Source organism: Arachis ipaensis, chromosome B06 (assembly GCF_000816755.2).
Source record: "Arachis ipaensis cultivar K30076 chromosome B06, Araip1.1, whole genome shotgun sequence".
Classification (NCBI taxonomy): Eukaryota; Viridiplantae; Streptophyta; class Magnoliopsida; order Fabales; family Fabaceae; genus Arachis; species Arachis ipaensis.
Window position 1 is genome coordinate 29,265,961 of NC_029790.2, and position 13,166 is coordinate 29,279,126.

The following is a 13,166-nucleotide window of genomic DNA, read 5'->3' on the forward strand; positions in this document are numbered from 1 at the left end:
CGCATGGAAGGCTGAAAAAGTAGAGTGACGCATGAGTGTTGCCCATGCACACGCGGGAGAAGTATAGACGTAGGGTGACGCGTAAGCATCAGAGTACGTTTTACCAAAAAATTTACTAAGTTTAAAAAGCTGCAGGATCACATTTTCAAACCCCAAAGTTCCAACACACATAACTTCTTCTACAAAATTCTTTTTTCATCCATTTCTGAACCGTTGGAAAGATCGTTGAATAAACTTTCATAAAAATCTAATTTTGAAGAATTCCAAACTTTGTGGACTGAGTTACGAACCGCCAAAGTTGGTCAAAAAATCAGTTTCTACCCAAAAGTAAAAATCACCAATTTTTCCAATATTCACAAACCAAATTCATTTCCACTCATCCAAATGACTACAACCCAATCACATTCACATAATTACACTCAACCAAATCCAAACCTACCTCATCTATACAATTTCACCCAAAACCATCAAATTTCACACCTCAATTCCTCAAACCTTATTATTCAATAATCAAACCAATTATTCACACATTCAATATCTAAAATCCATCCAGTCTCTTATATCATCACACAATACATACATCAACTTATCTTCTTTATCTCTTTCCGGCCTCCGACCCAATTTCACAATTTAAATGCATATTCCACAAACCAACATTCATTATCCAATTCACCAAATTCTCAACACACCAAACATACAAATTCACACAATTCTCAACTCAATCATTAATTCACATTACATATCAACTATGCATATTAGTACCAACCATTTGCACAATCCAAACTTATCTTAGGGGCATCTAGCCTAGGAATTCTCATCACACCACACGATACTTAAATGAAACTTATTCTTGTAGCCAAAATAATTGAGCTTATTCTTGAGAGTCTCCACCAACCCTTAGCTCCAAGCCTCACCAAGGTCCCATAAGCAATATCAATCTTCAAATTGTGCACCAAAATCACCCAATACTCTAACATAATCAATTTTCACACTTATAATCAACCTAGGATTCATGAAATTGATAAATTACAAGGGTTAGAGAGTTTTTTACCTTAACCCACGAAATTGGTTGATGGAACTCACTAATGGCTCATACTAGAGTACTCCTAAACAACCAAAATCACAAGATTTCCTCAAAACCCAAACCAAATTCGAATTTAAAGAGAAAAACAAAACTGGGCAGAGGACAGTGGAATACTTACCACAAAAATTAGATAAAATTGTAGAAGATGAGAAGGGCAATGCGTGGCCACAAACGGCTCGTCAATCGGAGTTCTGAAGAGAAATTTATGATTATTTGAAGTTTGGAAGGCTAGGTTTCCTTCCTCTCTTCTCTCTATCCGCCCTCCTCATTTTTAGGGTAAATAAGCTGAAATGCTCATAACTAATATTTATATATGTTGGGACTTAGGCTCACTTTGGCCCGGTTCACTTGGTTTAATCCGTTGGCCCAATTTTGGGCCAAAACCTCTAAGATTAGAGTTTTAAATCGTATTTTAAATATTTCTATCTTCCCAAATTATAAATTCTTATTTCTTAAAATTATTCACTTCTAATTAATTTTCTCAGCTACAGTACCGTACAGATCGCAGCCAGTACTGCCAGTCAAATTTCCAGTGCACATTTTTATTCAGAAAACTATGTTTTCCGACTCAAAAAAATTCACTGAATCCAAATATCATATTTAAATTATCAAATTCCGATTGCTAAATTTTCTAACCATATTCGCTCCTATTTAATTTATTATTTACTTAATTACGGTTTGACCGAGTTTTACATCTTAAATATTAAAACATGTAATTTCATAAAAAAAATTCTTCAAATTAAAATTTTAAATAAAACAGAAAAAAAATATACATGAAATATATTTATATTTAATGTGTTTTTAACTTTTTTTAATTTTTTTTATTCAAATTCATTTGGCAGATAAGATGAATCTTGAAAGTAGCAGTTAAAAAGGATTTTATCTGTAACACCCTACCATACAAAGTCTTATGCTTAAGTTATAATTTCGAGATGGCAAGGTATTACGACCTCTAGAAGTAAAATTTAGTACATATAGTAGTATGAATGATTGATTATAACTAGGAGCCTTTGCAGAAAAAGGGGTAAACAAAAACCATAACTCGAAAGCGCAACACTCCGATCGATAACGTAACAAACAGGGATAAGCTAACGCGAGATTATATATATACAAAAGAGTGTCAAAAACGGGAATATCAAAACTCAAATCCGGATGCGAAGATAACCGGTCCGAGCATAGCAATATATACATATAATAAAATAAGGAAACCCCAAAGGAAACCCAAAGGGACACAAAAAACAGAGAACCTAGTCTCCAAAATCTCCTCTAAGAGGAGTCATCACAGTTTTTATTATTCAATGGAGACAAAAGTATCTAAGAGAAATCATAAAATCAAACAGAGTCCCGAGAACAAGGATCTTCGCTAATCCAGAAGTCTCCAGCATGCCTCAACGAGAAGCCTCGCGTCCTGCATCTGAAAACCACAAAATCCGCATGGGTGAGAACCAGAGGTCCCCAGCATGGTAACAGTTCCCCATATATAACATGTAATAATAGAGGAAAGCCGAAGGCAATCCTAGGACTTCCTCCAGATAATATCAAAGCTTATAAACAAGTTAAACCATAAGTGGCAACTGACTAAAGATCCTTCAGTCTAACTAATATTTCCCTTTCCAATTTCTTCAGACCTCCCAACCACCAGCAGGAGTATAATGTAGCAATCACAGCTAAATCAAACAAGAGATATACAAATAGGAACAGATAAGGCATTTAGACAATTAGCAAGTAATATGCAGTCAAATAGGCAATCTCAAACAATTCATATAGTAGGAATATGATGAATGCCTATCCCTAGTAGCTGATGATATCATCTGTCGATTATAGAGCCAACCTGACAAGTCCTGGTAGCTAACCATTGGACTGTCCCTCTGTCGTGTCTCCCCAACTCGAGTTATACTCAACAAATCGTGATCATAATCATGATCCATATCCATCACCCTCACTGGTGAATATTTATGGGGGTGAGCTCATCCGGAGCTTTCACAGTGCCCGGCCACCCTGACGACATAGGGTCAAAAGAGCTTTGAGTCTCAACCTGGAGCACGTGGTGGCTAGCCACTGCTTCCTCTCAGGGAAACCCTCATCTCCGATAGTGGAAGTGCAAACATTCACAATTCATTCAACAGCATATATGCATTTATACTTAACCATAATCATGGCTCCGCCGTAACAAGGCAATGATCCAGCCATCCGGCTCACGGTTAAATCCATAACCATCCAATTCATTAACAAATACGGCCCTTCGGCCCATGGCATAACAAGCACTTCTACCGCCATCCTTCACATCTCACATAATCATCTTTGATCCTTATTGATCATTCATTTTTCCCTTGCTTCACTCGCAAGTTACCACATTCACTAGCTCCTTGTCTCATTGCTAGGCATATCATAATGATTTAAGACATTAGTGGTGAGATCGGAGGCTTAGAAGTATGAAATTTGGCCTTTAAAACTCAAAAATCAACTTTGGGATGAAAACAGGACCACGCGTACGCGCACTTCACGCGCACGCGTGGATGGCCACAAAACTCATCGACGTGCAAGCGTCATACGCGCAGACGCGCGGATTGAAAAATAGCCAAACGACGCGCAAGCGTCAGCCACGCGTACACGTGGGTGCTCTTGTGCCCCAGGCACAAAACTGGCACAACTCTGGCACAACTCTCGGGAAAATAGCTGGGCATTTGGTGCAGCGCATCGACGCGCCCGCGCACACCATGCGCACGCGTGGATGGTGCTTTCTTGAAGAACGGCGCGTACGCACCAAGTGAGACTACGCGCGGAGGGTCATTCTGCTAAAAATTTTCTAAGTTAAAAGCTGCATAATTCACAAATTCAACCCCCAATCTTCCGACGGACATAACTTTCTCATTTTAAATCGTTTTCCGCCCGTTCTTCTAGCGGCGTAGACATCCCGGATCCAATTTCATTTTTAAACAAGTTTGGTACAAAACGAGAATCTGTTGTCCAAGTTATGTCCCGTCAAAACATGCCTGAAAACCATATTTTCATACAAAACCACAAGGTGCCATTTTCAAAACAAACTATTTTCAACTCTTTTCAAAATCAACCAAAACATGCCAATTTCACCTTTTTCAAAATCAATCAAAATGTACCAAAATCAACATCAAGCCATCCTCAACTCACACATTGACATTTTACCAAAATTCCCAAACCACCGTCTAACCATTTTAACACTTCTCAATTTAATGGCTACAGGGAAAACACAATATCATATCACACATCCTTCCTCATCCCAATTTCCGATAATACCATTTCCAAATCAAACATCATTATACATAATCATCATCATACTCACCATCAACATGGTACCACCCACCAATTCAACCTCAATCATTCATCAAGCATATAACACAACATGCAGTTTCTCATATATCACACAATCAAGGCATCAATATTCATAATCACTTATATGATGACATCATATATCTCAACCATTCAATAACATCATCAATTCAATGCCTATCTTAGGGCCTCTAGCTTAAGTATTTCCTACCACATTACATATTAGATACGAGAAACCGAGACCATACCTTAGCCGATTTCCCAAGCTCAACCGGAGCACTTCCAAACCACTCGTCCACAAGTCCTCTAGGTCTCAACACCTCCAAGAACAGATTTTTAACACCAAAAATTCCTTTTCAAGCTTTCCAAGGTCTTAATCAAGCCCCAATATTCACATATACACAACCTAAGCCACAATCATCATACCCATACACAACATCTCAATACCCAAACATCATAGAACAACAAATTACACTAGGGTTGAGAATCTTACCACACCCAAGGTCCAAGGAGACAAGATTAATCTTCTCCTTCAAAAGAGTTGGGTCCTATAACATCAAAGAGCCCAAAATCTCAACATTTTTGCTCATGAAACTCGAAATCAAGGCTGGAAATTCGAAGAGAAAAACGTGGATTACCTCAAGATTGATTGTATGGATTTTGTAGAGCTCTCAGCAATGAACGCGTGGCCGCAAGTAGTGCAGCGATCGGAGCTTTAGATCAAAAGTTATGGTGGTTTGAAGATCAAGTGAGAGATAGAAGTTTGAGAGAGTGTTCTTCCCCTCCCTTACTCCATTTCAGCGTGTGTATGTAACAAATAAGGAGAGAGAGTACTAAAAACTAGGGTTTTGGCTTAGTTTAGTTGGGCCAAGGACCCACTTTGGGTCCGGTTGGCCCGATTTGGCCCGTTCGGTCCAATCTTGGTCCGATTTCTATAAAATTGGTACCGAAATTCTCGTCTCAATCTCCTCTATCATCTTTAGCCATAAAAATCACATTTTTGGCTTTCTAGAATAAATTCTCATTTATGGGTTAATTAGTCGTTAATTAACCGGGTTTTACATTCTACCCACCTAATTGGGAATTTTGCCCACAAAATTCAAATTCAATTACCTGAGAATAAGTGCGGATAATCCGATCGCATCTCCGACTCAAGTTCCCAAGTGTGTTCCTCAATACCGCCTCGACTCCATGCCACTTTGACTAATGAAACCTCTTTTCCACGCAACCGTTTGATACTAGTATCATCAATTCTGACTGGAGCCACTGGAAGCGTCAAATCTTCCCTTAACTGAACCGATTCAAGTTCTAACACATGGCTAGCATCAGGAGTGTACTTCCGAAGCTGCGACACATGAAACACGTCGTGCAGGTTTGAAAGATGAAGTGGTAGAGCCATCCGATATGCCACCGGTCCAACCCTTTCCAGGATCTGAAATGGACTGATGTACCGAGGATTCAACTTCTTTGCTATAATCGCCCTACCTACTCCCGTGGTTGGAGTAACCTTAAGGAAAACATGATCTCCTTTCTCAAATTCCAAGGGCTTCCGCCTCTGATCGGCGTAACTCTTCTGGTGACTCTGCGCCATAAGCATCCTATCTCGGATTTTCTTGACTTGTTCAGTGGTCTCAGCTATCATCTCCGGCCCCAACAAGCCTTTCTCTCCAGCTTCATACCAACATAGCGGAGATTGACATTTTCTCCCATACAAAGCCTCATACGGAGCCATTCCGATACTCGCATGGTAACTATTATTGTATGCAAACTCCACTAACGGCATATATCGATCCCAACTCGCCGGCTGGTCCAGAACACAAGATCTCAACATATCCTCTAGTGTTTGGATCGTCCTCTCGGATTGACCATCTGTTTGAGGATGGTAAGTCGTACTCAAGCTTAGTCGGGTTCCGAAAGCTTTCTAAAATGCACCCCAAAACCTCGAAGTGAAGCGAGGATCTCTATCAGAGATTATAGTATCCGGTACGCCATGAAGTCTCACAATCTCCTTTATGTACAACCGTGCTAGTTCCTCAAGGGTGTAAGTCATCCGAATGGGTAAAAAGTGGGCTGATTTCGTCAGTCGGTCCACAATCACCCAGATAGCATCAAAACCAGTCCTAATCCTTGGCAATCTTGACACAAAGTCCATTGCAATAATTTTCCACTTCCATTGCGGAACCTCTAAAGGTTGCAACATTCCGGAAGGTCTTTGATGTTCAATCTTTACCTTTTGACAGGTTAAGCACTTTGAAACATATTCCGCCACATCATTCTTCATACCCGGCCACCAAAACATCGCCTTTAAATCATGGTACATCTTAGTACTTCCCGGGTGAATGGAGAATCCGCTTTTGTGTGCCTCATTTAAGATATCTTGCCTCAAAGTGCCAATATCCGGCACAATGATCTTACCTTTGAATCTCCATAACCCATATTTTTCTTCCGACACTCTTCTTTGATGAACCTTCGATAATAGCCAGCTAAGCCCAGAAAACTCCTTATCTCAGTTACTGTGGTTGGTTGCTTCCAATCTATTACAGCCTCCACCTTAGCTAGATCTACAGCTATCCCCTTCTTACTCACCACATGACCCAAAAACTTCACCTCACTCTTCCAAAACTCACACTTAGACAGTTTCACATAGAGTTTCTTCTACTTTAGGATCTGCAACATGATCCTCAAGTGTTCCGCATGCTCTTCTTCAGTCTTGGAATAAATTAGTATGTCGTTAATGAAGACAACAACGAATTTATCCAGAAACGGACGGAACACTCTGTTCATATAATCCATGAATACTGCAAGAGCGTTCGTCAACCCAAAAGACATTACAGTGTACTCGTAATGACCATAACGAGTCCTGAAAGCGGTCTTAGGGATATCCTCACCTCTCACCCTTATCTGGTGATAACCGGATCGCAAATCGATCTTGGAGAAAACCCTAGCTCCTTGTAACTGATCCATGAGATCATCAATTCTCGGCAATGGGTACTTATTCTTTATTGTGACCTTGTTCAGCTGCCTGTAATCCACACAGAGCCGCATACTCCCATCTTTCTTCTTTACCAGTAACACTGGAGCACCCCACGGGGAAAGACTTGGTCGGATAAAGTTCTTACCCAACAAATCCTCTAACTGAGACTTTAGCTCGGCCATCTCTAACGGTGACATTCTATAAGGAGCACTTGAGATTGGTCCCGCCCCAGGCACCAATTCAATAGCAAACTCGACCTCTCGGTTAGGTGGAAATTCATCAATGTCATCGGGAAACACTTCCGAAAACTCACACACCACCAGAATCTTTTCCAACCTTTGATCATCACCCGAAACACCCGCGGTTAACAACAGGATACCCTGACATTTGATTCCGGAACAGTTCACCATCATCGAATTCAAGTAATAATTATTCACCACAACCGGTCCTCCTGTATCTTCCGGCATAAAGTATACCGATTTTGTAGAACAATCAAGCAGGACATGGTTCTCAGATAACCAGTCCAATCCCAAGATAAGGTCAAGACCGATTATCGGTAAGCAGATTAAATTATGGACAAAATCACGCTGCTTGAACCTAAACGAAACTTTCGGGCATCCTAGCCTAGTTATCATGGCCTCATGGGTAGCATTATACACTTTTAGGTCATAACCTAAGGTTACGATCTTCAATCCTAACTCATGGGCTTTCTTAAATGCAATGAACGAATGCGATGCTCCCGAATCAAATAAAGCATTTAAAGTTTGACCAGCTATTTCACAGTTACCTCGGATAAGTGCCTCAGATCCCTCAGCATCTATAGCTGAAGTGGTGAACACCCGACCAGTCTGCTGTGCTTTCTCAGCACCTTGTTTCTGCTTCTCCGAAAAATTTACGGCTTTATGCCCCGCCTTTCCACAATTGTAGCACAAACCCCATCCGGCCTTGCATGGTGCTCCCGGATGGTGACTTCCACACCTAGTACAAACTTGATCATTCTGAGGCTGCTTCCCAAACCTTTTCCCTTGGGAGTTGTTGTTGTTAGGCCTCCTAAAAAAACCTCCCCTCTTGAAAGGTGGACCTCTAGGTGCAAAGCTCTTCCCTCGGTTCTGTGGGAATGATCCTTTGTGACTCCCTCTCTCAGCAGTCGCCTTCTTCACGCACTCTTCAGCAACTCTACACTTGTTCACCAACTCAGAGAAAGTTTTGATCTCCATTGGTCCCACTAAGCTGAAAATATCACTCCGGAGTCCTCCTTCATACTTAACGCACTTCCATTCCTCATATTCCACCGGAGTCCCTTAACACATACGAGAGAATCTGAACAGTTCCTCAAACTTGTCAGTATACTCAGATACAGACATAGTACCCTGCTTCAGCTGCAATAATTCAAGCTCCTTGGCCGTCCTAGCAGAAGTAGGAAAGTACTTCTTATAGAACTCCTCTTGGAAGACATCCCAGGTGATATAATCGTCACCCTACTGCAGGAGGCATCGGATTCCTTGCCACCAATGCGACGCTTCCCCAGTGAGCAAATAGGTAACAAACTCCATACGCTGCCCTTCAGGTACCACCTGCGCTTGCAGTGCTCGTTCCATGGCCTGAAACCATGTATCGGCCTCAGTCGGGCTAGTGGTTCCCTTGAACTTAGGTGGATTAACCTTCAAAAAGTTTGCCAGTGTCATCGGACCCTGAACTCCACCTCCATCATTACCATGGTTGTTCATCTGTTGACCAAGAGCCTCAGTAGTGGCTTGCATAGCAGCAGCCATGTTCTCCATCGCAGTTATAAAGTTCACCGGGTCATTAGGGTTAATCTCTGGCGCACAAGCGTTCGTATGACCTCTCCCACGGCCTCTACCGCGTCCACGAGGTGCCATCTGGTTCCTATACACACCAAACAATCGATATTAAGTTGATCAGTCTCAATATCGGAAGTTTAGTGCTTCAAAGTCCCAAATGCATGCTCATGAACGTTTATGCCAACTATATCAAGTAGATATACTAACAGCACATAACACACATACAGAGGATGCACAGAAGCATAGTCAATCCGTCCCTCAGGCTCTACAGGAACGAACTGCTCTGATACCATAATGTAACACCCTACTATACAGAGTCTTATGCTTAAATCATAATTCCGAGATGGCAAGGTATTACGACCTCTAGAAGTAAAATTTAGTACGTATAGTAGTATGAATGATTGATTATAACTAGGAGCCTTTGCAGAAAAAGGGGTAAACAAAAACCATAACTCGAAAGCGCAACACTCCGATCGATAACATAACGAACAGGGATAAGCTAATGCGAGATTATATATATACAAAAGAGTGTCAAAACGGGAATATCAAAACTCAAATCTGGATGCGAAGATAACTGGTCCGAGCATAGCAATATATACATATAATAAAATAAGGAAACCCCAAAGGAAACCCAAAAAGACACAAAAAACAGAGAACCTAGTCTCCAAAATCCCCTCTAAGAGGAGTCATCACAGTTTTTATTATTCAATGGGGACAAAAGTATCTAAAAGAAATCATAAAATCAAACAGAGTCCCGAGAACAAGGATCTTCGCTAATCCAGAAGTCTCCAGCATGCCTCAACGAGAAGCCTCGCGTCCTGCATCTGAAAACCACAAAATCCGCATGGGTGAGAACCAGAGGTCCCCAGCATGGTAACAGTTCCCCATATATAACATGTAATAATAGAGGAAAGCCGAAGGCAATCCTAGGACTTCCTCCAGATAATATCAAAGCTTATAAACAAGTTAAACCATAAGTGGTAACTGACTAAAGATCCTTCAGTCTAACTAATACTTCCCTTTTCAATTCCTTCAGACCTCCCAACCACCAGCAGGAGTATAATGTAGCAAACACAGCTAAATCAAACAAGAGATATACACATAGGAACAGATAAGGCATTTAGACAATTAGCAAGTAATATGCAGTCAAATAGGCAATCTCAAACAATTCATATAGTATGCATATGATGAATGCCTGTCCCTAGTGGCTGATGATATCATCTGTCGGTTATAGAGCCAACCCGACAAGCCCTGGTAGCTAACCATTGGACTGTCCCTCTGTCGTGTCTCCCCAACTCGAGTTATACTCAACAAATCGTGATCATAATCATGATCCATATCCATCACCCTCACTGGTGAATATTTATGAGGGTGAGCTCATCCGGGGCTTTCACAGTGCCCGGCCACCCTGACGACATAGGGTCAAAAGAGCTTCGAGTCTCAACCTGGAGTACGTGGTGGCTAGCCACTGCTTCCTCCAAGGGAAACTCTCATCTCCGATAATGGAAAGTGCAAACATTCACAATTCATTCAACAGCATATATGCATTTATACTTAGCCATAATCATGGCTCCACCGTAACACGGCAATGATCCAGTCATCCGGCTCACGGTTAAATCCATAACCAGCCAATTCATTAACAAATACGGCCCTTCGGCCCATGGCATAACAAGCACTTCCACCGCCATCCTTCACATCTCACATAATCATCTTTGATCCTCATTGATCATTCATTTTTCCCTTGCTTCACTCGCAAGTTACCATATTCACTAGCTCCTTGTCTCATTGCTAGGCATATCATAATGATTTAAGATATAAGTGGTGAGATCGGAGGCTTAGAAGTATGAAATTTGGCCTTTCAAACTCAAAAATCAACTTTGGGATGAAAACAGGGCCACGCGTACGCGCACTCCACGCGCACGTGTAGATGGCCAGAAAACTCATCGACGCGCAAGCGTCATACGCGCGGACGCGCGGATTGAAAAATAGCCAAACGACGCGCAAGCGTCAGCCACGCGTACGTGTGGGTGCTATTGCGCCCCAGGCACAAAACTGGCACAACTCTGGCACAACTCTCAGGAAAATAGCTGGGCATTTGGTGCAGCGCATCGACGCACCCGCACACACCATGCGCACGCATGGATGGTGCTTTCTTGAAGAACGGCGCGTACGCGCCAAGTGCGACTACGCGCGGAGGGTCATTCTGCTAAAAATTTTCTAAGTTAAAAGCTGCATAATTCACAAATTCAACCCCCAATCTTTCGACGGACATAACTTTCTCATTTTAAATCGTTTTCCGCCCGTTCTTCCAGCGGCGTGGACATCCCGGATCCAATTTCATTTCTAAATAAGTTTGGTACAAAACGGGGATCCGTAGTCCAAGTTATGTCCCGTCAAAACATGCCCGAAAACTATGTTTTCATACAAAACCACAAGGTGCCATTTTCAAAACAAACCATTTTCAACTATTTTGAAAATCAACCAAAACATACCAATTTTGCCTTTTTCGAAATCAATCAAAATGTACCAAAATCAACATCATGTCATCCTCAACTCACACATTGACACTTTACCAAAATTCCCAAAACCACCGTCCAACCATTTTAACACTTCTCAATCAAATGGCTACAGGACAAACACAATATCATATCACACATCCTTCCTCATTCCAATTTCCGATAATACCATTTCCAAATCAAACATCATTATACATAATCATCATCATACTCACCATCAACATGGTACCACCCACCAATTCAACCTCAATCATTCATCAAGCATATATCACAACATGTAGTTTCTCATATATCACACAATCAAGGCATCAATATTCATAATCACATATATGATCACATCATATATCTCAACCATTCAACAACATCATCAATTCAATGCCTATCTTAGGGCCTCTAGCCTAAGTATTTCCTACCACATTACATATTAGATACGAGAAACCGAGACCATACCTTAGCCGATTTCCCAAGCTCAACCGGAGCACTTCCAAACCACTCGTCCACAAGTTCTCTAGGTCTCAACACCTTCAAGAACAAATTTTTACCACCAAAAATCCCTTTTCAAGCTTTCCAAGGTCTCAATCAAGCTCCAATATTCACATATACACAACCTAAGCCACAATCATCATACCCATACACAACATCTCAATACCCAAACATCATAGAACAAAAAATTACACTAGGGTTGAGAATCTTACCACACCCAATGTCCAAGGAGACAAGATTAATCTTCTCCTTCAAGAGAGTTGGGTCCTATAACATCAAAGAGCATAAAATCTCAATATTTTTGCTCATGAAACTCGAAATTAAGGCTGGAAATTCGAAGAGAAAAATGTGGATTATCTCAAGATTGATTATATGGGTTTTGTAGAGCTCTCTGCGATGAACGCGTGGCCACAAACGGTGCGGCGATCGGAGCTCTAGATCAAAAGTTATGGTGGTTTGAAGATCAAGTGAGAGATAGAAGTTTGAGAGAGTATTCTTCCCCTCCCTTACTCCATTTCAGCGTGTGTGTGTAACAAATGAGGAGAGAGAGTGCTGAAAACTAGGGTTTTGGCTTAGTTTAGTTGGGCCAAGGGCCCACTTTGGGTCCAGTTGGCCCGGTTTGCCCCGTTCGGTCCAATCTTGGTCCGATTTCTATAAAATTGGTACCGAAATTCTCGTCTCAATCTCCTCTATCATCTTTAGCCATAAAAATCACATTTTTGGCTTTCTAGAATAAATTCTTATTTATGGATTAATTAGCCGTTAATTAACCAGGTTTTATATTACCTGAATCATGAATTACGTTATTCTAGAGATATGGCTTTAGTTATTTCACTTATTTTAGAAAATTGAAGAGGAGGGGGGTATGTAAGGGTGTCAAGGGAATTAGTTGTAATTGAATGAATCTATATACTTAAATAGTGAAAGGTTCTATATAAATGAATTGCATAAAATCACTTATATTTATGACTATATAACTTTATTTTAAGGTTTAACTTTAC

The 13,166-nt window shown here is 41.1% G+C and overlaps 1 pseudogene; it reads right to left on the reverse strand.

The window, feature by feature from the left end:
* The window catches only part of LOC107646850, a 30,095-nt pseudogene that overhangs the window by 16,491 nt on the left and 438 nt on the right, over nt 1-13,166 (reverse strand).